Raw genomic sequence first — 21,564 nt, forward strand, 5'->3', positions numbered from 1 at the left:
CTTCTGACTATCTAGGTGTACAGATGACCTCAATTAAACTAAATGGTGAGAACTATGTTCCATGGGCCAAGTCAGTGGAAGTTTTTCTCAAGGTAAAGAGAAAAGTGAAGCATGTGAAAGAAGATAAACCACCGGCTGACTCTCTAGGGTTTGATGATTGGGAACATGAGGATGCTCAAATCATGACATGGCTATGGAATAGTATGGAACCCAAAATAAGTGCCAACTTCATGTTCTTAGATACAACTAAGGACATATGGGAACATGCCAAGAAGCTGTATTTTGGGCAAGATAATACTACAAGGGTATATCAGCTCTATCAGGAGTACTTTGGTCTGCAACAAGGAAATAAAACCCTAGAAGAGTACTATGCCAGTATGAAGAACCTCAAAAATAAACTCAATGTCTATCATCCTCTCACTCCAGATGTTAAGGTTCAGTAACAACAGAGGGAACAACTAGATGTCACAAGGTTCTTAGTGGGGTTGAAATCAGAGTATGAACCAGTTAGGGCCCAAATATTGGGGGGCTCTACCCTTCCTACACTTGAGGAAGTGTTTGCTCGGCTTCGCAGGATTTCTTTGGGACAGACAGAGAATCCCAGACAGTTCGATAGATCAGCTTTTGTGACAGCCAGAGGAGGTGGACGTGGTACGAAAGGGGGAGGACATGCCTCCCAAGGAGGTCGTGGTGGTTCCATATTTGGCCGTGGTTGTGGTCGTGACTCAGGGGGAGGTCGTGGCAAAGAAAAAGGCAGCTCTACAAGGAAGTGTACCCACTGTGGCAGGGAAGGACATTCCGTAAATTTCTGTTATGATCTTCATGGCCGCCCTTCCTCTAAATGGGCCAATCATGCTGTTGCTGGTGGGGTTGATGTCAGTGATAATCAACAGGCAGACCTAACTCCTTCAACATCTACATCTGTTTCCGGAAGGGAGATGGTGAGTGTACCGCGTGATGAGTATGAGCGGTTCCTTCAGTCCACTTCACAGCACACTACTGCTACTCTTGCCCACTTAGGTATAGCTTGCTTGTCATCTAAAACCTCTCATTGGATTATTGACTCTGGAGCCTCTGATCACATGACCGAGACTACAGGTGCGTTCTCTTCTCTCTCTAAAACTTTTACATCTCAAACTGTTACCCTTGCCAATGGTTCCTCCTCTCCCATCTGTGGTGTTGGCAATGTTGACATGGTTTCTCTTTCTTTATCATCTGTTCTATATGTCCCTAAGTTTTCATTCAATCTTATGTCTGTTGGTAAATTAACCAAGACTTTTAACTGCTCTGTTACTTTTTTCCCTTCTTCTTGTGTTTTTCAGGATCTCAGGACGGGGAAGAAGATTGGTGGGGGGCATGAAGCTGGTGGATTGTATTACCTTGACAGTGGTGGATCGTCAGTTACACTTCAGACTTCACTCACTCCTCTACAGTGGCATTGTCGACTGGGACATCCTTCTCTCAAGGCACTCAAGATACTAATTCCGTCTTTGAGTCATTTGTCAGTGTTACAGTGTGAGTCGTGTCAGTTTGGGAAACATCGTCGTGTTTCCTTCAGTCATAGAGTTGAAAGTCGTATGTTGAGTCCTTTTGCTTTGCTTCATTCAGATGTTTGGGGTTCGATCAAAATAGTCTTATAATGGTTATAAGTATTTTGTCACTTTTATTGATGATTGTTCAAGAATGACATGGATTTATTTAATGAAAGAAATGAGTGAATTATTTTCCATTTTTCAAAAATTCCATGCTGAAATACGTACACAATTTGGTGTTTCAATCAAAGTTCTTCGTTCAGATAATGGTCGTGAATATTTTCTAACTTCCTTTCAACAGTATTTAGAACAGCATGGCATCATTCATCAAACTTCTTGTGCATCCACTCCTCAACAAAATGGGGTAGCTGAACGGAAGAACCGTCATCTCCTTGAAACAGCTCGGTCTATTCTTCATCATACGAGTGTTCATAAATGGTTTTGGAGTGATGCTGTACTTACTGCGTGTTTCCTCATTAATCGGATGCCCTCCTTTATTCTTCATGGTCGGTCTCCCTTCTCTACCTTGTTCCCCACCTTGTCTCCCTTTCCATTAACACCTCGTATCTTTGGCTGTGTGTGCTTTGTTCACAATCTGAGTCCTGGAATAGACAAGTTGGATGCACGCTCCATTAAGTGTGTCTTTCTTGACTACTTTTGGACTCAAAAAGAGTACAAGTGTTACAATCCCATTACTCGGAAGTGCTATGTCTGTCTTGATGTCACATTTTTTGAGTCTGTTCCCTTCTTCTCAGGAACTGAAGCATCTTCGTCTCCATCTTTACTTCCTCTTCCTCTTCCGGTCAGTGATCCCGTTCCGGGTGTTCCTGTTAGAGTTGACTCGTCACCTCATCCAGTGCAGATCCCTACTGAACGACCACCAATTCGGCAAGTGTATACACGTCGAACGACACCGGCCCCTCCTCCAGCTTCTACCTTGTCCGCGGATCCTGTCGTTGCTTCTGTTGCTGAACCTTCAGGACTTGACCTACCCATTGCCTTACGGAAAGGTAAATGTAGTTCTACTCTCCATCCCATTTCCAATTTTGTTTCAGTATCTCGCATTTCCGCCTCATATCGCCAGTTTGTTTCACTATTGTCATCTATTTCCATACCTAACAATGTCCAAGAGGCTCTTAATTCACCTGGGTGGAGGCAGGCAATGGAGGAGGAACTCTCTGCTCTTCAGTATATTCACACGTGAGAGCTCACTACTCTTCCTCCTAGTAAGCATGTTGTGGGTTGTAAATGGGTGTATACTGTTAAATACTTGCCAGATGGTAGTGTGGAGCGTCTGAAAGCCAGACTTGTTGCTAAAGGGTATTCACAGTTGTATGGAGTGGACTATATGGAGACCTCTCCAGTGGCTAAGATTAGCTCTGTCCGTGTGTTAATTTCCCTGGCAGTTATGTATGATTGGCCCTTATTTCAACTTGACATAAAAAATGCCTTCCATCATGGTGACTTTATAGAGGAGGTATATATGGAGCAACCACCTGGGTTTGTTGCTCAGGGGGAGGCTGGTAAGGTGTGCAGATTGAAAAAGGCAATTTATGGGTTGAAACAATCGCCTCGTGCTTGGTTTGGGAAGTTTAGTGAAGTGGTGAAGAATTTTGGAATGAAATAATGCCAGGTTGATCACTTAGTGTTCAGCTATGACTCAGAAGCTGGAAAGATTTTATTAGTGGTCTATGTGGATGATATTGTCATAACTGGCAGTGACAAATTGGGGATCGACAAACTCAAGGTCTTTCTGCAAAATCATTTTCAAACAAAAGACCTTGGGACATTGAAGTATTTCTTGGGTATAGAAGTTGCTAGATCAAGACAAGGTGTAAACCTGTGCCAAAGAAAATATGTTTTCGATCTATTGGACGAAATAGGACTGTTAGGTGCAAAACCGGTTGAGACTCCTATGGAACCAAATGTTAAGTTGAGCAGTGATACAGGGGAAATATTTGATGATCCTGGAAGGTATAGACGACTAGTGGGGAAGCTGAACTATTTGACTATCACGAGACCAGACATCTCCTTTGCAGTCAGTGTGGTGAGCCAATTTATGCAGAACCCTCGTATATCTCACTGGGATGCAGTTCTTAGAATTGTAAGATATTTGAATGGAGCTCCGGGCCGTGGGCTATTGTATAAACCAGGAGGAAAACTTGAAGTAGTTGAGTACACGGATGCAGATTGGGCGGGCTCTGTGTCTGATAGAAGATCTACTACAGGTTACTGCACATTTCTTGGAGGAAATTTTGTGACGTGGAAGAGTAAAAAGTAGACGGTTGTGGCTAGAAGCAGTGCTGAAGCCGAGTACAGAGCCATGGCACACACTACATGTGAATTAGTGTGGCTGAGGAATCTCCTACAAGAAATCGGGTTCCACATGGATAAACCTATGAAGTTGTACTGTGACAGTCAAGCTGCGTTCCATATCTCATTCAACCCTGTTTTTCATGAGAGAACAAAGCACATAGAGATTGATTGCCACTTTGTGAGGGAGGAGGTTTTTACTGGAGAGATAAGCACAGAACATGTAAGCTCAGGTGATCAGTGGGCAGATTTGTTTACAAAAGCCTTAAGCTCAGGGAGAGTGAACTATATATGTAACAAGTTGGGATTATATGACATATATTCTCCAATTTGAGGGAGAGTGTTAGAGTTAGCCGAATAAGGGTAGATTAGTCAACTCACCTTGGTTAAGTTATGAGCTTATGTGGCAGTCTTATTAGAGGTTCTCTGTCCCATACTTAAGTAGGGGCAGTTTAGTCCTTGTACATTTAATTAGAAGCCTAATCACTATTAAGAGGTCGACTGATAGGGTTTAGCTATCAGGTTCGATAGTTCTTTCATCTTCTTCTTCTCTTATTCTTCTTCTTCTTCTTCTTCTTCTTCTTCTTCTCCTTCTCTTTCTTCTTCTCCTTACTGGTTCGGACTACTGTAGCTACAGTAGAAACAGTTTCCTTGAGATCAAACGCATTGAAGAGCGATGACTTCCACCGACAATGACCGATATGTACTGAAGGGACGAGAGATCCATCATATGGATGGCCGAACCCTGCAGGAAGGTAGGGTGAAATTTCAAAAATTTCACTCTTTTCCATGTGGGAATCACATTCCCTGTTTTAGAAAAATTGCATTTTTTAAGGATCAATCTTGAACCAAGAACCGAACTAGATCTGAACCAAAAGGTAGGAGAGAGATATACCTGATACGAAGAAATAGTATCTCCTAATTAAGGTGTTCACGCCCAAAGAAAATTTTCAAAGACTGCTCCCACTGAAGATGACATAGTGTAGGGTGGAGCAGAATCAGTAGTGTTCTTCCCAAAAATCGAACCCTTCACAAGAATTCGATGGAGGCAGTGAGCACAATCTTCAAATCAGTCTTTCTCCAAAGATTGATATCAAGACACTTCTTGATCGCTCCTACAAGGAGATCGAACTGGCAGTATGGTGGTGGCAGGAGGAGAACGCAGGGAGAAGGCGCAGTCACACTGTATTCGACTTCTCTCTGTGTTCTGAAATCTTGTATCTCTGGAAGGCTGGAGAGTTTGGGATGATCTGAATGGTTCGCCCCCTCATTTTATAGGCTTAAAGAGAGTTCCTAATCTCATTACGAGTTTCCTAATCCGAATGCAGATTTGGATTAAGAGTTCTCTTTAAGAGATGTAGAGAACACTGATGTGGGCCCCACAACTGTGGTCCCACTCTGTCTGTAGGGTAGAATGTGCCCTAGTCATCCTAGGGTTAGCTGATGGCTAATCTGTTATTCCAGTTGTTATATTGTTTTGTGTGTTATATAAATACCAAGGGCAAATTTGTCCTTTCATGTAACTAGCATAAACTATAAATACTAAATAGAAGTGGCGGCGGCAAAATATTCAGATTCTGTCATTCCTTTCAATTCTTGTATTCTACTGCTCTCTCTCTACTCCTCTCTTCTCTATACCTTTTCTCCTTTTTTGAACCTGAAATCTATTAGGGTTCAAGGCTAATAGTAGTCTTGAACATCTAATTGGTATTAGAGCAAGGTTAGGGTTTCTCATGTGAGTCTAGTCCAGCCGATCACATAAGAATCCCCTAGGGCTAGAAGCTGAGAAAGTGGAGTTCGTGGACTGATTCTTGGAGATCACCAGAGGGTTTAGCAGCTGTTAAAGACTTGTCACGGTTACAGAGTGTTGGTGATCAGGAAGAATCAGAGAAGACTAGGGTTCAGGTAACCTTGGAAGGCAACGAACAGTTTTTTCTTGTAAGTCATTTATTTTCTAAGAGTACTATCGGAGAGGATAAGTTGGACCTATCTGGAAAGGGCGGTCGAACCATTCTAGGGTTTTCTCCCTTCTATTCTCTAGGGTTTGAAAGTGATCTTGCGGCAAACCCTAATGATAGATTGAACCTTGCGATTTACCTAGAGCTGTCCTCAAGTTTTGTTAGCATTGATCAACTTTTAGGGTTTCATATTAACCCTACTACAAGTCTATCTGTACGGTACTGATTGGAATGTGCAATTGAAATGTTTTCTTTAAGGACTGATTAAAACCCTAATTCTGTCAAGCATATCAGACTTATTTCTAAGCTGATTTTTCAGATCCTTTTGGGGTTTTCGAACTCTCTTAAGGGGTGAGAACTGTACGGACTATTGCTGTTGTCTTTGCTAGTTGGTTTTAGATCAAATTTATACCTGTTTTGTGCACATACATTGTGAATACAGATTGGTCCTACCCTGTTTTGATTGTGATTGGTAGTCCAAGTGCTGTTTTTGGGACTTGACCTAGATGGAGTTTAAAAATCAGGCAGAAAACAGTTTTGGGAACAACAATTATGGTAGTGTTTCTGAGACAGGTGGTCAGATTACAACCGTAAAGTTTGATGGATCAAACTATTTGGAATGGGCCCGATCAGCCGTGATGGCTATTAGGGGAAGAGGTAAATTAGGGTACCTCTTGGGAGATGTGAAAGAAAACCCCAAGGGAGACCCTACGTATACCAAGTGGATCCAAGAAAACTACTTGGTTATGACATGGCTGTGTAATTCTATGCAACCTCATATTAGTCGAAATTATTTGTGGGCAAAGACAACTAAGGAGATATGGAATGTTATGAAAGAAACTTATTCCCAACCCCTTAATGTTGCCAGAGCATATGAATTGAAATGTGAAGTGAAAACCTTAAACAAGGAGAGAAACCGATTTCAGTATATTTCTCTACCTTGCAGTCTCTGTGGCGTGAGATTGATCACTTAGAGACTCTTGAGTGGGAGAGTCCCAAAGATGCGCAGATATATAGAAAGCAAGTTGAGACAAACCGGGTGTTTGAGTTTCTGGCGAGCCTAAATTCAGAGTATGATATTGTGCGGCAACAGATTTTAACTAGAGACAGTGACTCTCTCTCAGGCATACTCCTTAGTACATAGTGAAGAGACCAGAAGGAAAGTTATGATGCAACCTCAGCCTCTCACACCAGCCTATGTACCTGTCAAACCCAAATCAGGGGGTGATTTAGAGGACAAGAGGAAGGAAGACAAAAAGGATGTGGTATGTGAACATTGTAAAAACCCAAACATACAAAAGACACATGTTGGAAACTGCATTCTCACTTGGTTCCGGCAAAGTTGAGAAGCAAGAAGGGCAATGCTCATGTGGCCGTGAACACTGATTTAGCATCCTCATCTGGCACAAGAGGAACCCCTTTAGAGACCTTAACTGCAGTTCGGGCTACTCTAATACAGTTAGAAAAGGAAGTTGGAAATTTAGCTCAGCCACCGCAGTCACCATCAGCTCTTGTTACATTTGCTTTCGCACATTCAAGTACTCGAGCTTCACCCTACCATGCCTCAACTCTAGGTATTATTGAACCTTGTTGGGTAATAGATTCAGGTGCATCCGACCACATGACTAGCTTGCCTTCACTGTTTACCACTTACCATTTGTCTTCTGGTAGGGATAAAGTATCTATTGCTGATGGCTCTCTGGTTCATATTTCTGGGAATGGTGACATCAAGTTATTAGATACTATCTCCCTGTCATCTGTTTTGCACGTTCCTAAACTTGATACTAATCTTCTTTCAGTCAGTAGTATTACCACGCATATGAACTGCTCAATAACCTTATTCTCTGACTGATGTGTTTTTCAGGACTTGGAGACGAAGAAGGTGATTGGGACTGGCCATGAGACGAATGGAATCTATCTGCTCGGGGAGATGTCTCGTCAGGAAGAGTCAGTAGAGAAGATGTCATTTGTTTCTTAGAGTGAGTCCGGTTATGCTTTGGCATAATCGATTGGGTCATTTGTCCTTTCGGTCTCTAAAGAGTCTGTCTCCTGCTTTATTTGAGTCCATTGAGTTGTCTCAGTTGCAGTGTGAAAGTTGTGAGTTTGCTAAACATTGTAAAAAGTCTTATTTATTGAGTAATAAAAGGAGTAATAATTTTTTTGATATTATGCATACTGATGTTTGGGGGCCTTATCACATCCCTTCAATGGGTTGGGTATAGATATTTCTTGTTATTTGTTGATGACCATATCCGTTTTTCTTGGGTTTATCTCATGCGTTCACGATATGAGGTTTCTGCCCTGATCCAAAACTTTCACCAAATGATCCTAACCCAATTTGATGCCAAGATCAAAGTTCTTAGATCCGATAACGCAAAGGAATACTTTGCTAAACCATTGGCATCTTACCTTCTTAATCATGGGGTTATACACCAGAGCTCTTGCCCTCATACACCTCAGCAGAATGGAGTTGCAGAAAGGAAGAATAGGCACATCTTGGAGGTGGCTAGAAGTCTTATGTTTACCTCCAATGTTCTTATTCGCTTATGGGGTGATGCTATCCTCACGGTGATATATCTTATTAATCGGGTTCTTTCTTGGGCTCTTGATATAAGATCTCCTTTTTCCCTTTTATACCTAAGTGAGGAGTTGTTTTCTATTCCCCTTAAAACATTCGGTTGTACCTGATTTGTTCAACTTCTCGGACCCCATCACTCCAAATTCGAACCCAAGGCCTCCAAATGCATCTTCCTTGGTTATACACAAACTCAAAAGGGTTATTGCTGCTATGATCCTGTCTCAAGGGAGAAAATGTCTCCATGGATGTCACTTTCTTTGAGGAGACACCCTATTATCCTCGGGTTTCTCCTAGGGGGAGAGCAGTGAGAGTGGGGTAGTTCCTTTATCTATTCCATTGGGCAATGAGAGCTGCAATGGTGAGGGTGGTCAGAGGGATCAGGAGTTGAGGGTCTATCACAGGCGATGCAAGCAGGTTGATCTCGGTCATCAGCAGTTTAGGCCAACTCCAATCTCATCTGCAGCTCCAAGTCCAGGTGTTACAGTCCTAGGGCCCATAGAGACTTCCTCTATTGTTGCCATTTCACCTCTTGTAGATGACCTTGACCTTTCGATTGTCGTCCGTAAAGGGAAACGACATTGTATCACATCTACAGCCCACTGTATTTCCCAGTTTTTATCCTATGATCGCCTATCTCTTACCTATAGATCCTACCTTAGTTCCGTTGCCAATGTCTCTATTCCAAGAACAGTGCAAGAAGCCCTACCCGTCCCGGAATGGAAAGATGCAATACAGGTTGAGATGGATGCCTTGTTGAAAAATAACACCTGGGAGCTAGTTGATCTGCCCAAAGGAAAGAAACCAGTTGGCTGTAGATGAGTATTTACTGTGAAGCACAATACAGATGGATCCATTGAGAGGTATAAAACTCGGTTAGTTGTAAAAAGGTTCACCCAGACTTATGGTATAGATTACTTGGAGACCTTTGCCCTGGTAGCCAAGATGACCACCATTCGAGTCCTATTATCCCTTGTAGCAAGTCACACTTGGCATTTATATCAAATGGACGTGAAAAATGCTTTTTTGAATGGAGACCTGCAAGAAGAGGTTTACATGCGTTTGCCTCCTAAATTCTATGATGCAGAAACAGGTAAGAAGGTCTGCCGGCTCAACAAGGCTTTGTATGGTTTGAAGCAGTCACCTACGACTTGGTTCAACAGATTCAGACTAGCCCTTGTGAAGTTCGGTTACGTACAGGCCCAGTCAGATCATACTCTATTTATCAAGAGGATAATCCTCCTTGACACTATTTGCAGTATATGTTGATGATATTGTGGTGACAGGGAATGATAGCAATGAGGTTGAGTCCCTTAAACATCTCCTTCATCAACAATTTGAGGTGAAAGACCTTGTTGTACTTCGGTATTTTTTGGGTATTGAGGTTGCTAGATCCAAACAGGAGATCTTTATCTCTCAAAGGAAATAAGTCCTAGATCTGCTGGCAGAAACTGGAAAGTTAGGTGTCAAGCCTACGGATACACCCATTGAACAGAACCATAGGATTAGTGCAGAGAGTGGGGAGCCTCTTGAAGACAAAGTTATGTTCTAGCGATTGGTAGGAAAGCTCCTATATCTCTGCCTCACTCGGCCAAATATTACTTATGCTGTTAGTGTTGTCAGCCAGTACATGCATTCTCCTAGAACCACACGTCTTGCGGCAGAAAGAATATTAGCATACTTGAAGAGATGCCCGGGTAGGGGTATATTGTTCAAGAACAATAACCACATGAAGGTGGAGGTCTATACGGATGCCGATTGGGCTGGGAGTGTTGATGACAAAAGGTCTACCTTAGGATATTGTGCCCTTGTGGGAGGTAATCTTGTCTCTTGGAGAAGTAAGAAACAAAGTGTTGTCTCCCGATCTAGTACTGAAGCAGAATACAGGTCAATAGCTAACGGAGTGGCTGAAATCCTATGGCTGAGATCTCTACTTGAGGAGTTGGGTATCGAGTATGAGAAGCCCCTAATGCTGTATTGTGACAGAACCAAACACATTGAAGTTGACCGACATTTTGTACAAAAGAGGGTCTCATCTCAAGAAGTATGCCTCCCTTACATCACATCTAGTATGCAACTAGCAGATATCCTCACTAAAGCCGTATCAAGAAAGAAGCTAGAGGTGGATCTATCCAAGTTGGGAATGATAAACATTTATTCCCAACTTGAGGGAGAGTGTAGAAAACACTGATGTGGGCCCCACAGCTGTGGTTCCACTCTGTCCGTTGGGTAGAATGTGCCCTAGTCATCCTAGGGTTAGTTGATGGTCAATCTGTTATTCCAATTGTTATTTATATTTCAGTTTTATATTGTTTTATGTGTTATGTAAATACCAATGGCAGATTTATCCTTTCATGTAACTAGCATAAACTATAAATACTAAATAGAAGTGGTGGCGACAGAATATTCAGATTCTATCATTCCTTTCAATTCTTGTGTTTTACTGCTCTCTCTCTCCTCTAATCTCATTAGAAGGTTTCTAGATCTGGATTCAGATCTGGACTCTCTGAGTGGATATGGTAAGACCCTATCCTATCTGCTGATTTAATCCTAGGTCCGCCCCCTTATTTAACTAGTCAAACTAGGCCAGTTTGAAATGGGCTTTAGGCTCAATAAGTTTAAGTGCTCAAACTTCTTCCAAACTGCTGCCCAATTGGGCTTCTTTGTATGGCGTGAGACCCAAACATTGATCTACACGTCAGCCACATGGGTTCAGCCTAGCCTCTGTTACAAGGCCTGGCCGAATTTACTGAAAAGACAGTAAACCTCTTGAATCCCAACACATGGACTCTCAATGGGCCCAACACTTACACTAAGTGGTCTCTGGGCCAAGCCACCTTATAAAAACCTAGGGATTGTTGGCAGATGCAAGATTAGCCCATTAGGTATTACCCTCAATGGTCTTACACCTAACTTCTCAGCCCATAATGATCAAACACTGCCCGACAAGAGATGACCTCTCCCTCGGCTGTAAGGAACAGTGTTGCACTCTCTACTCACATGGATCCCGGGAATTAAAATCTTTTGCAAATAATTTGAAACCATAATATATATGTATATCTTTATATAAATATATTTTGCAAAACAAAATTTCAACAATTGAAATCGGCTGCCGGCAGTCTTGGTTTCCATCAGAGAGAGTGCATCCCCGATCATTACCTTTGTCCGACAAAGGGGCTGATCCTGTCACTATGATCACCCACTCAGATGAATTCTTAGACTGTCCCAATATACCCATGTTTTGACCCCCTCTGATTGGCATATAAAAAACAGCCCAATCCGACACCTAGTGCAGTATCATAATCGAGTCTAGGGATCAGGTGTAACATTCCAGTTTTGCCCACTTATCACCAAGGTACAGGGCAACACTGGAATTCTGGTCCGGTTCAAGGTATCAAGTTAAACCTACACTACATGTACCTCGGGTCTCACCCTGGCGGTTGAGACAGTCCACCCCAACCAACTTGGCGGTACACCAGTGTCAGCCTTATTAGGATAGATCTCCCTAGATCGATCCACTAGCTGTGAACATTCTAAACTAACACGAGTCTCATTATGTGTCCAGTTTAAGGATATTACATAGAAACACACCACTATAACATGAATCAAATATGCACTTTATTTATTTACACTAAATGTCATAAGTACATCAATCTGATTGGAGCTAAGGGCATACACTATCTAACAGCTCCCACTTGCACTTAGGTCCAATCTAGCTTCTGGTGAAGTGTGTCTACCTTTCATCACATCTGAATGACAGTTAGCAGATTTCCTCACCAAGGGCATTCCCAAGGCTAAACTTCAGCATGATACTGGCAAACTTAGTATGATTGATATCTATACTTGGCTTGAGGGGGAGTGTAAAGAAGATGGGCGGAATGACCCATAGGTTGTTTATCCTTTTTATCTTTTATGTTATTTGCTGTGTGTAGAGAAGATGGGCCGAATGACCCATAGGTTGTTTATCCTTTTTATCTTTTATGTTATTTGCTGTAATGAGCCTTAATCTGGGCCTATTCTTTCTTATGTTATGTCTTTTTAATTTTCTACCCAACTAATGGCTTCTTTGTAAATTACCAAAGTTTAACTTAATAAAATAGAACTAAGGGTGTAAAAGAAGAGATTATGTTCAAAAATCTCTCTCTGAACCCAAGTTGTTGCCACCTTCTTCATCTTCTCCCTTCTTGAACTCTGATTTCTACTATTTTTTTTTTTATTTTTGCATCTTTCTAAACAGTCATTTCTTCTCAAAAGGCTGTTTTTCTTCTTGGTATCAGAGCAAACTTGTTTTTCCCATTTTTTTTCACTTTTTTTCCCATACAAAGTGTGTATGGAGAACTAAATCGTATGAATAATTAAAGACATTTTTCAACCCAGTTATTAGTGGTTTCTGGAGAGAAGAGGACTGACTTTGTTGCCCCCTTGACAGATTCAAGTGTGTTGCCCGAAACCCTAATATTTTGGAGAAATCTGATTGCGGGCCCCACAGGGAGTTTGACCTGGGTGCTCAGTGATTGAAGGCTTTTTCATTCTCCTTCTTGAAGATCAAATCAAGTGGATTAGTGTTCTGTGAAGTCTACAAGGAGTGGTTGAATTTTCTTTGTTTCTTCCAGCTTCCGGGTGTGACGCAGATTACTGGCACGGTTACATAGAGGTTGGCTCGCAACACAATTTTGTTCTGTCTTCATTTGGTGTTTTTCGAAGTTGTTTGAAATCATTTTTGAGGTGTTTAAGAAGATGAACTCCTTAAACATTGAAAACAAGCATGTTGTTGAATCCGGATAGGTTTCGGGAGCCTCTATAGACTCTCTACTAGCTGTGACCACAGTCAAGCTGGACGGAACTAATTATATGGCTTGGTCACAATCAGTAAAGATTCATATTTGTAGTAGAGACAAGTGGGGTTTTATCTCTGGGAGCAAAAAGGCTCATTCGGAAGATGATCCATCATATGAAAAGTGGATACAACAAAATTATACTGTTATTGGGTGGCTTGTGAACTCAATGCAACCACAGATTAGTTAGCACTATTTGTGGATGAATTCAGCAAAGAAAATTTGGGGTAGTGTTGGTGAAACCTATTCCCAAAAATTAAATGTGGCCAGAGCTTACAAGTTGAGAAATGATGTGAAGAATTTAAGACATGGGGAGAAACCATTAGCTGTATACTTCTCAACACTGAAGTCTTTATGCAAGAAATAGATTTGATAGAAGCTATAACCTGGGACACCACTAATGATGCTGAGACCTACAGAAAACTAGTCGAGAGAAACAGGGTGTTTGTGTTTTTGACAGGACTAAATCTAGAGTATGATATTACAAAACAAAATGTTTTATCCAAGGATAGTGTCTCACTATCTTAGGCATATGCCTTGGTAAGTAGTGAAGAAAGCAGGAGACTTGTCCAGGTTCAATGGGCTGGTCTAAATGATCACTTTGCTAATATGGGAGTGAAACCCAAGGGGGTTGTAGGGACTCCAAGTAGCTTAGGGAAGAAAGAGATTGTCTGTGAGTACTGTAAAAAGCCAAAACACACTAAAGACAAGTGTTGGAAATTGCATCATGAGCTCCTACCACTTCGGTTTCAGAATAAGTCTGATAATAAAAGGGCAGGAAGTGCTAATGTTGCTGCTGGTCCAGATAGTGACAGATACCAAACTGAAGAGATGACGGCTAGTGTGTAGTTAGCAGTTATAAAGGCAGAATATGAGAAGTTTGGAAGGATGATCAGTCACCTAGAGGGTGTGACCTATTCTTCTAGCCTTTCAAAAAATTCAACATCTTTTGCATTTGCTCATTCAGGTATACGGGCTTCTGCCAATCATGCAACTATTTCAGGTAATTGTAGGATCCCTTGGATTATTGATTCTAGTGCTTCTGATCATATGACCAGTTTTTCTACTTTGCTTGTTTCATATGATTTACTTCCTGGACGTGACGAAATCACCCTAGCCGATGGATCTCTTGCCCCTATCTCTAGCAAGGGAACCATCAAGACTATAGACTCCTTGGTTCTTCCTTCTGCTCTTCATGTACGTAGACTAAATACAAACTTGTTATCTGTAAGTAGCCTAACTAAGTCATTAAACTGTTGTGTGACATTCTTCCCTTCCTACTATGTTTTTCAAGATCTGGAGTCTTAGAAGGTGATTGGGAGTGGCCGTGAGGCGAATGGAATACACCTGCTTTTGGGTCTACATCTATAGAGTTCATCAGTTGAGTCATGTTATGTCATTTTCGTTTGGGTCATCTTTCTTTTTCTGCATTAAGTCATTTATTCCCAGAACTGTTTAAGGGAATTAGTTTGTCCAGTCTTTATTGTGAGTCTTGTGAATTGTCAAAACATTGTAGAAATAGTTATCCTTTGAGTAATAAAAGATCTTCTTCTCATTTTAATATTGTACATTCTGATGTGTGGGGGCCTTATCACTTACCCTTCATGGGTGGATACAAATATTTTATCTTGTTCATTGATGATTTTTCTCGGTTCACTTGGATATTTTTTATGAAGTCTTGTGATGAAGTTCCCAGACTTGTGAGGCAATTCCATGAATTTGTCCTAACCCAGTTTGATACCAGGATTAAATTTTTCAGATCCGACAATGCAAAAGAATATTTTGAGAAAAACTTGACCTGCTATCTCACTAATTTAGGGGTTATTCATCAAAGCTCCTATGTTAGGACCCCAGAACAGAATGGAGTTGCTGAAAGAAAAAATAGACATATTGTTGAAGTTGCAAGAAGTATTCTATTTGCCTCACATGTCCCTATAAAATTTTGGGGTGATGCTGTTCTCACTGCTACATACCTTATAAACCGTATGCCATCCAGGTTTTAGGGTTTAAATCTCCCTTCAGTCTCCTTCGTGCAGACAATGACTTTTTTCCTATTCCTCTTCGTGTCTTTGGTTGCACCTGTTATGTACATATCCCAAGTGTCCAAAGACATAAATTTGAACAAAAAACCCACAAGTGTATATTCCTTGGTTATTCTCCCACACAGAAGGATTATTGTTGTTTTGATCCGAAGACTGGCACGATATCTCTCAATGGATGTCACCTTTGATGAGCTTTCTTCCTTTTATGGTTCCTCTCTGGAGAGACATTGTCCAAAGGGGGAGGATTTGCTGAGTCTCTTCCTTCTTCAAATGAATCAAGGGAGGATCAGTCACTTCACTCTCATTCCAATGTTCCTATTCCTCCCCCTTTACCTCTTCGCTCTCTTTTTAATCCCAGGATGTATCAAAGGCAAAGAACCATAAATGAGCAGATTGTTTCCCCTACAACACATGAGCCTCATGCACTTCCAGTTATAGATGAGACAATAGGTATTGTTACAGCCCCTTTGGAGCCATCATTCCCAGACCTTGATATCCCTATTGCTATTAGGAACGCAAAAAGGAAGTGTATTGCACATTACATTTCCAAACACCTTTCTTATACTTTACTCTCTCCTTCATATTTTGCCTACCTTTCTTCTGTTGCTTCTAACCCAATTCCCAGGTCTGTGTCAGAAGCTCTTAATATTCCAGAATGGAGGAATGCTATGAGAACAGAAATTGATGCCCTGCATAAGAATGACACTTGGGAAGTGGTTGATTTGCTTGAAGGGAAGGATCCAGTAGGCTGTAAGTGGGTCTTTACTATCAAATATCATGCCGATGGCACCATTGAAAGGTACAAGGCTAGGCTGGTTGCAAAAGGCTATACACAGACATATGGGATTGATTATCTGGAGACTTTTGCCCCTGTTGCCAAGATGACTTCTATGAGAGTTCTTCTATCTTTGGTTGCACACTCAGACTGGTCACTTTATCAACTGGATGTAAAGAATGCATTTCTGAATGGAGAATTACATGAGGAGGTTTATATGTCTCTTCCTCCAGTGATGTATAAAACAGATATGAAAGGAAAGGTTTGCAGGCTGAAGAGATCTTTTTATGGATTCAAACAGTCCTCTAGAGCATGGTTTGAAAGATTTAGGGTTGCCCTTGTTAGCTTTGGCTATGTACAGACACAGTCTGACCATACCCTCTTTGTGAAGAGAAGAGGATCCTTGGTTGTTTACCTGATTGTGTATGTTGATGATATTGTTGTGACGTGTAATGATGTCTCAGGGATTAATGATCTCAAATCTTTTCTTCATACAGAGTTTGAGATCAAAGATCTGGGGGAATTGAGATACTTCCTTGGCATAGAAATTGCTAGATCCAAGGATGGGATCATTATCTCTCAGATGAAGTATGTTCTTGATTTACTCTTTGAAACAGGGAAGATGAGTGCTAGACCAGTTGCTACTCCTATTGATATGAGCCATAAACTCTCTGCTTTAGATGGAATATTGTTAGAAGACAAGGGAGTCTTCTAGAGACTACTTGGAAAACTTCTTTATCCATGCATGACTCGGCCAAACATTGCATACGCTGTCAGCTGCATCAGTCAGTTCATGCATGCTCCTCCCAGGGATACTCATATGGCAACAGCAGAGCGGATTCTGTGTTATTTGAAGGTCTCCCTTGGAAAGGGAATTTTATTTGCCAAGCATGGGCATATGAAACTTGAAGCCTACACAGATGTTGACTAAACTGGAAACATTGATGACAGAAGATCTACCTCTGGGTACTATAGCTTGGTGGCAGGTAATATTGTCTCTTGGAGAAGCAATCGAAGTTGTTGTTCGATCTTCAGCCGAAGCAGAATAGCCATGGCACATGGAGTTTCTGAACTATTGGGACTTAAATCATTGACTGAGGAACTGGGTATTGAGCATGATAAGCCAATGATGTTATATTGTGATAATCAGGCCGCCATTAACATTGCTCACAACCCAGTGCAACATGACAGAACTAAGCATATCGAAGTTGACAGACACTTCATTCGAACAAGAGTGGCTTCTGGTGAAGTGTGTCTACCTTTCATCACCTCTGAAGGACAGTTAGCAGATTTCCTCACCAAGGGCATTTCCAAGGCTAAACTTCAGCATGATACTGGCAAGCTTGGCATGATTGACATTTATGCTCAGCTTGAGGGGGAATGTAGAGAAGATGGGCCGAATGACTCATAGGCTGTAATGGGCCTATTCTTTTTATCTTTTATGTTCTTTGCTGTAATGAGCCTTAATCTGGGCCTATTCTTTCTTATGTTATGTCTTTTTAATTTTCTGCTCAACTAAGGGCTTCTCTGTAAATTACCAAAGTTTAACTTAATAAAATAGAACTAAGGGTGTAAGAAAAGAGATTATATTCAAAAATCTCTCTCTCTGAACCCAAGTTGCCGCCACCTTCTTCATCTTCTCCCCTCTTGAGCTTTGTTTTCTGCTACATTTTTTTTGATTTTTGCATCTTTCTAAATAGTCATTTCTTCTCAAAAGGTTGTTTTTCTTCTATTTTTATCATTAGCCGCTGATAAAGAAAATTTTATATTTGGTTTTATAATGAATTAGATCCAGTAAGAGATAAAATTACTATATTTTAAACCATTCCAAACTTGTCTTAGATGGCATGCAAATTTCCATTTCATTTACAAGGAACCAATTTCTCCTTTCCTCAGTTGTCTTCTCCTCAGCCCCACCCTCCCTTTTCCACTTCCCTCTATTTATCTTCTTTCTCCCATGATTTTCTATAGGCACAGCTGCAAATGAAACTGGTATATCATGTCCTAAGAGATGATATGTGAACAGAGGGAAGTGGACAGAGCAACTATTTATCAATAATGGAGAAAAGAATTAAAAGAAAAATAGGAAACGTGTCTACTAGGTACTAGCCATGTTGTTTTCCATTGCATTAATTTGAGAGCACAAGTTATACCACATAAAACAAAATCATGTATGAGAAAATCATAATTTCTCAGAAAACCCTATTTTTCTTTGATGTTGTATCTTTAAGGCAGGTAGCGTCAATTTTATATATTTGTGAAAATTTTAATATATTTCTGCATTTTTTTATATTTTCTAGGCTTTATGTAAATATTAAAGATTCATTTAATTTGGACCGGATTGGGTCCATTCCGGTCCATTTGCATTTCATTTGGACCGGATTGGATCCAGTTTGTATGGGATTTGGTCCGGTCCATTTTTAAATGGACCAATGATGGATTAGATCGGATTGGACCAAATCCAGTCCAATTGACACCCCTGCCATCAATGGACCCACAAAAATTGCAAAATGACAAAAATACAAAGTTTCATAAAATTCCAATTTTGACTCTTCAGCTCCTGCATCAAAGGGGTGGACTTTCTCTCTTCGGGAAAGTAGTTACGAGTTTGTTAGATCTAAAACACTTGAGCCATTTAGGGTTTCGCTATGTGTTCATGTAGTTATCTCAGTACTTGAATTCCTACTCTTTCTCGATGTTCACATGTAAGCAATAGTGTTGTTACTCCCCTTTCTAGATCCTCAGGTGGATGCACTTTTAGGGCTGTTAATGGGTTAGGTCTGACCCGATGGACCCGAACCAATTGGGTCGATTTTGGGTCCTAATATATTGTCCTGATTATTATCGGTTTGGAATCGGTTCCACCCAGTCTTGAACAGATTCAGACCTGACCCGAGATATATACATATGATATATATTAAATGTATAATATATTAAATATATATATATAATATTTTTAATAGGTTTATTATAATCGGGTCCATTGAGTCACACCCGATTGTCCCAAAAATCGATCGGTTCGATTATGAGTCTGAAAATTATAAACCTTATCGGGTCCAATTCAGTTCTGGTCCTTAGTAGTTCTTGTCAGATCGGTTCCGGTTCCAATTGGACCCGACCCAGTACCCCCATTTATAGCAAATAGTATGATGTCTAAATCCATATACTTACATTAGATTCTCTGTTTACTGATAGAAGTATTTCAATATAAGCAAGAGCTTTTGACTACGGGTTTACCTTGTTGTAGCCCCCCTGCTTACTGATAGAAGTAGTTCTGTTAGTAAGCAGAGGTGCAACGTCAGTATGAAGTTTTGCGATTAGGGCCTGTGATTGATGAGATCAAACATGCAATGGGAGGTTCCTCGTATTATTAATAGTTGTGTATTTATTAAAAATGTGGGGCTGGTGCAAACCCCCCAATGCAATGGGTGATGTTATCGATAAGGAATATTTCTAGTAGGTGAAAAGAATGAAAATGGGAACATGTAGTGTAAAGGAATGATTACTAAATGACGTGTCGGCTCATTGATGGTAAAGGCATTAAATGGCTGTCAAGGGTCATTGTTAAAAGCAGGGGCTTATGTTGCAAATATGTGAAATTGGCAACCTAATGATGTGTGGTTGTCAAGTCTGAATGACACGTGGTGCTAAATGCATGTGTCAAACGATTTAAATTAAGCTTAGGGGCTAACCGACCACCCACCTTGTCCGAAAAACAATTAGATGATTCAGTTCTAATTCTTTGTGCTTTCGTCTTCTCTAGCATTTCCATTCCTTTCTTCTTATTCCATCTTTTGTCTTCTCCATCGTTTCCATGGAGGAATCGAAAGTCATCAGATAAGTAACTATAGTACGAATTTTGTGGAGGGAAGCAGAATAAAGTCCACAAGCAGAGAGCCAGACAACCTAATTGCTGCAACGGTAAATAGCACACAAGCTCCAATACTTGTTGGCTGCGCAATATCTCTAGATTGCAAGCTATGTATTGGCACACATTCGCCGAGAGGTTTTCTACAACCACCACAATAAGACTGTTGGAAACCATCTCTCCTGTGTATTCGCCCTCTCCTATTTTTTGATGTTGCACTTCTTCTTTCACTTCAATTCAAATATTCATTTTAATTCTTCTTGCGAGTTGCGACAGGGGAAATCAAGGTGAAAATGGAAAAGAAAGAGAATGGAGTTCACTCCGGCCAAACCTTCACCGGAGACATTGAAGGAAACAACTGGCTTTCCAACCATTGAGGGGGAAATAAAAGGGATCGAGAAGGAAGAACGAAACAAAAAACAAAATAGTAGGTGAGCAAAGGAAGTAGAAGATGGATCTGGTTATACCTTTGAACGAAATGGCCGGAGATCCGATCGTTGGGATGGGTAGAGGTTGAAGAAGAAGAGTCTCTTGAAGCTCTCTACTCTAACAAGACCCGCAATATTTTCTTAGTAGAGTTTTCTCACCGGGATAACTGTTTTGGTGAGATCCCAATTACACATCCCACATTTTTCTCATTTCATCTCCCTATTTCCCTCAAAACAAATAAGACAAAAAGTAATACTTTTGAAATATTTTCTTTTTCTCATCCCATCCTAAGGAACAAGCGCTTTGGATTTTGTAAAGTCTAAAAATAACTTTGTAAATTCGTTGACCAAACCATAGGTTACTAATGTGGTTTACGAGGTATTGATAGAAATGGGGTTGAAACCTATTATATAAGTCATATGTTATGGACACTCATCCTATGCTGAGATCCCAAGAATTAGGTTCAATGGATAAAAACGAGTTACTAAATGACTTGGGAAGGCATCTTGTGCTCCATTATTGATGCCGAAGTAAGATAATGCTCACTATGAAATGTGAACGGTGAGCATAAGACTCTTAATCTCTTCATTCAAAATGTGTTTAGTGCACACTAAGTAATTGTCCTAACATTTCTATGAGAATTTTAAGGGTTAACTCTAAAGTACTCATGAAACCAAGAGGGGAACAAGGGCGAAATGTTCTAAAACAAAAAGAATCATAAGGAATTGATGAGTTGAGTTTGTTAGCAAACTAGCTAATTACACCTGAGAGGAAAGGTTGAAGGAGTCTGACTCTACCCATATCCTGTAACATAATCTATCATACCCAATGTTTTAAAAGCAGAAGGCGCAGGCGAGGCGTGCGCCTTTTTAAAAAGGCACACAAAATAAATAAAAAAACTAAAAAATAGAAAAAAAAATTTGTAAAAATTCTAAGAAATCAGGAAAATATCAAAAAACAAAGTTAGTTAATTAATTATTTGCTCAATTGGTTAGAATTAGATACTTAGATTATTAGAATTAGACATTACTCATTAGAGGTAATGCAATCAGCTTATCAGCAATCTGAATTCTGAAGTTAATGAATCAGGAAAATATGCAAATATGCAATCATCTTATCAACAATGATCAATCTGAATTAAGAAATCAGCATGATTAAATATAAATGAATTATAGAATATGCAAAGGCAATATTGCAATTAGCATTAAATATAAAAGAATTAAAGAATATGCAATCA

General features: G+C 40.4%; 1 protein-coding gene across 2 annotated transcripts in view; it reads left to right on the forward strand.

Moving 5' to 3' along the window:
- ACR11 (uridylyltransferase-like protein) overlaps positions 1-21,564 on the forward strand; it is a 52,474-nt gene that overhangs the window by 15,968 nt on the left and 14,942 nt on the right. The window contains exon 1 of one of the 2 annotated variants that reach the window (XR_016079438.1): positions 2,737-19,951. The exons of the other annotated variant lie outside the window; for it this stretch is intronic. The gene's annotated coding sequence lies outside the window, so the exon portion shown is untranslated. Of the gene's footprint in view, positions 1-2,736; positions 19,952-21,564 lie in introns of those variants that run through there. 2 annotated transcript variants of the gene reach the window in all.

The sequence above is a fragment of the Nelumbo nucifera genome, chromosome 8 (assembly GCF_055504915.1).
Source record: "Nelumbo nucifera cultivar China Antique chromosome 8, China Antique-T2T, whole genome shotgun sequence".
NCBI classification, from domain to species: domain Eukaryota; kingdom Viridiplantae; phylum Streptophyta; class Magnoliopsida; order Proteales; family Nelumbonaceae; genus Nelumbo; species Nelumbo nucifera.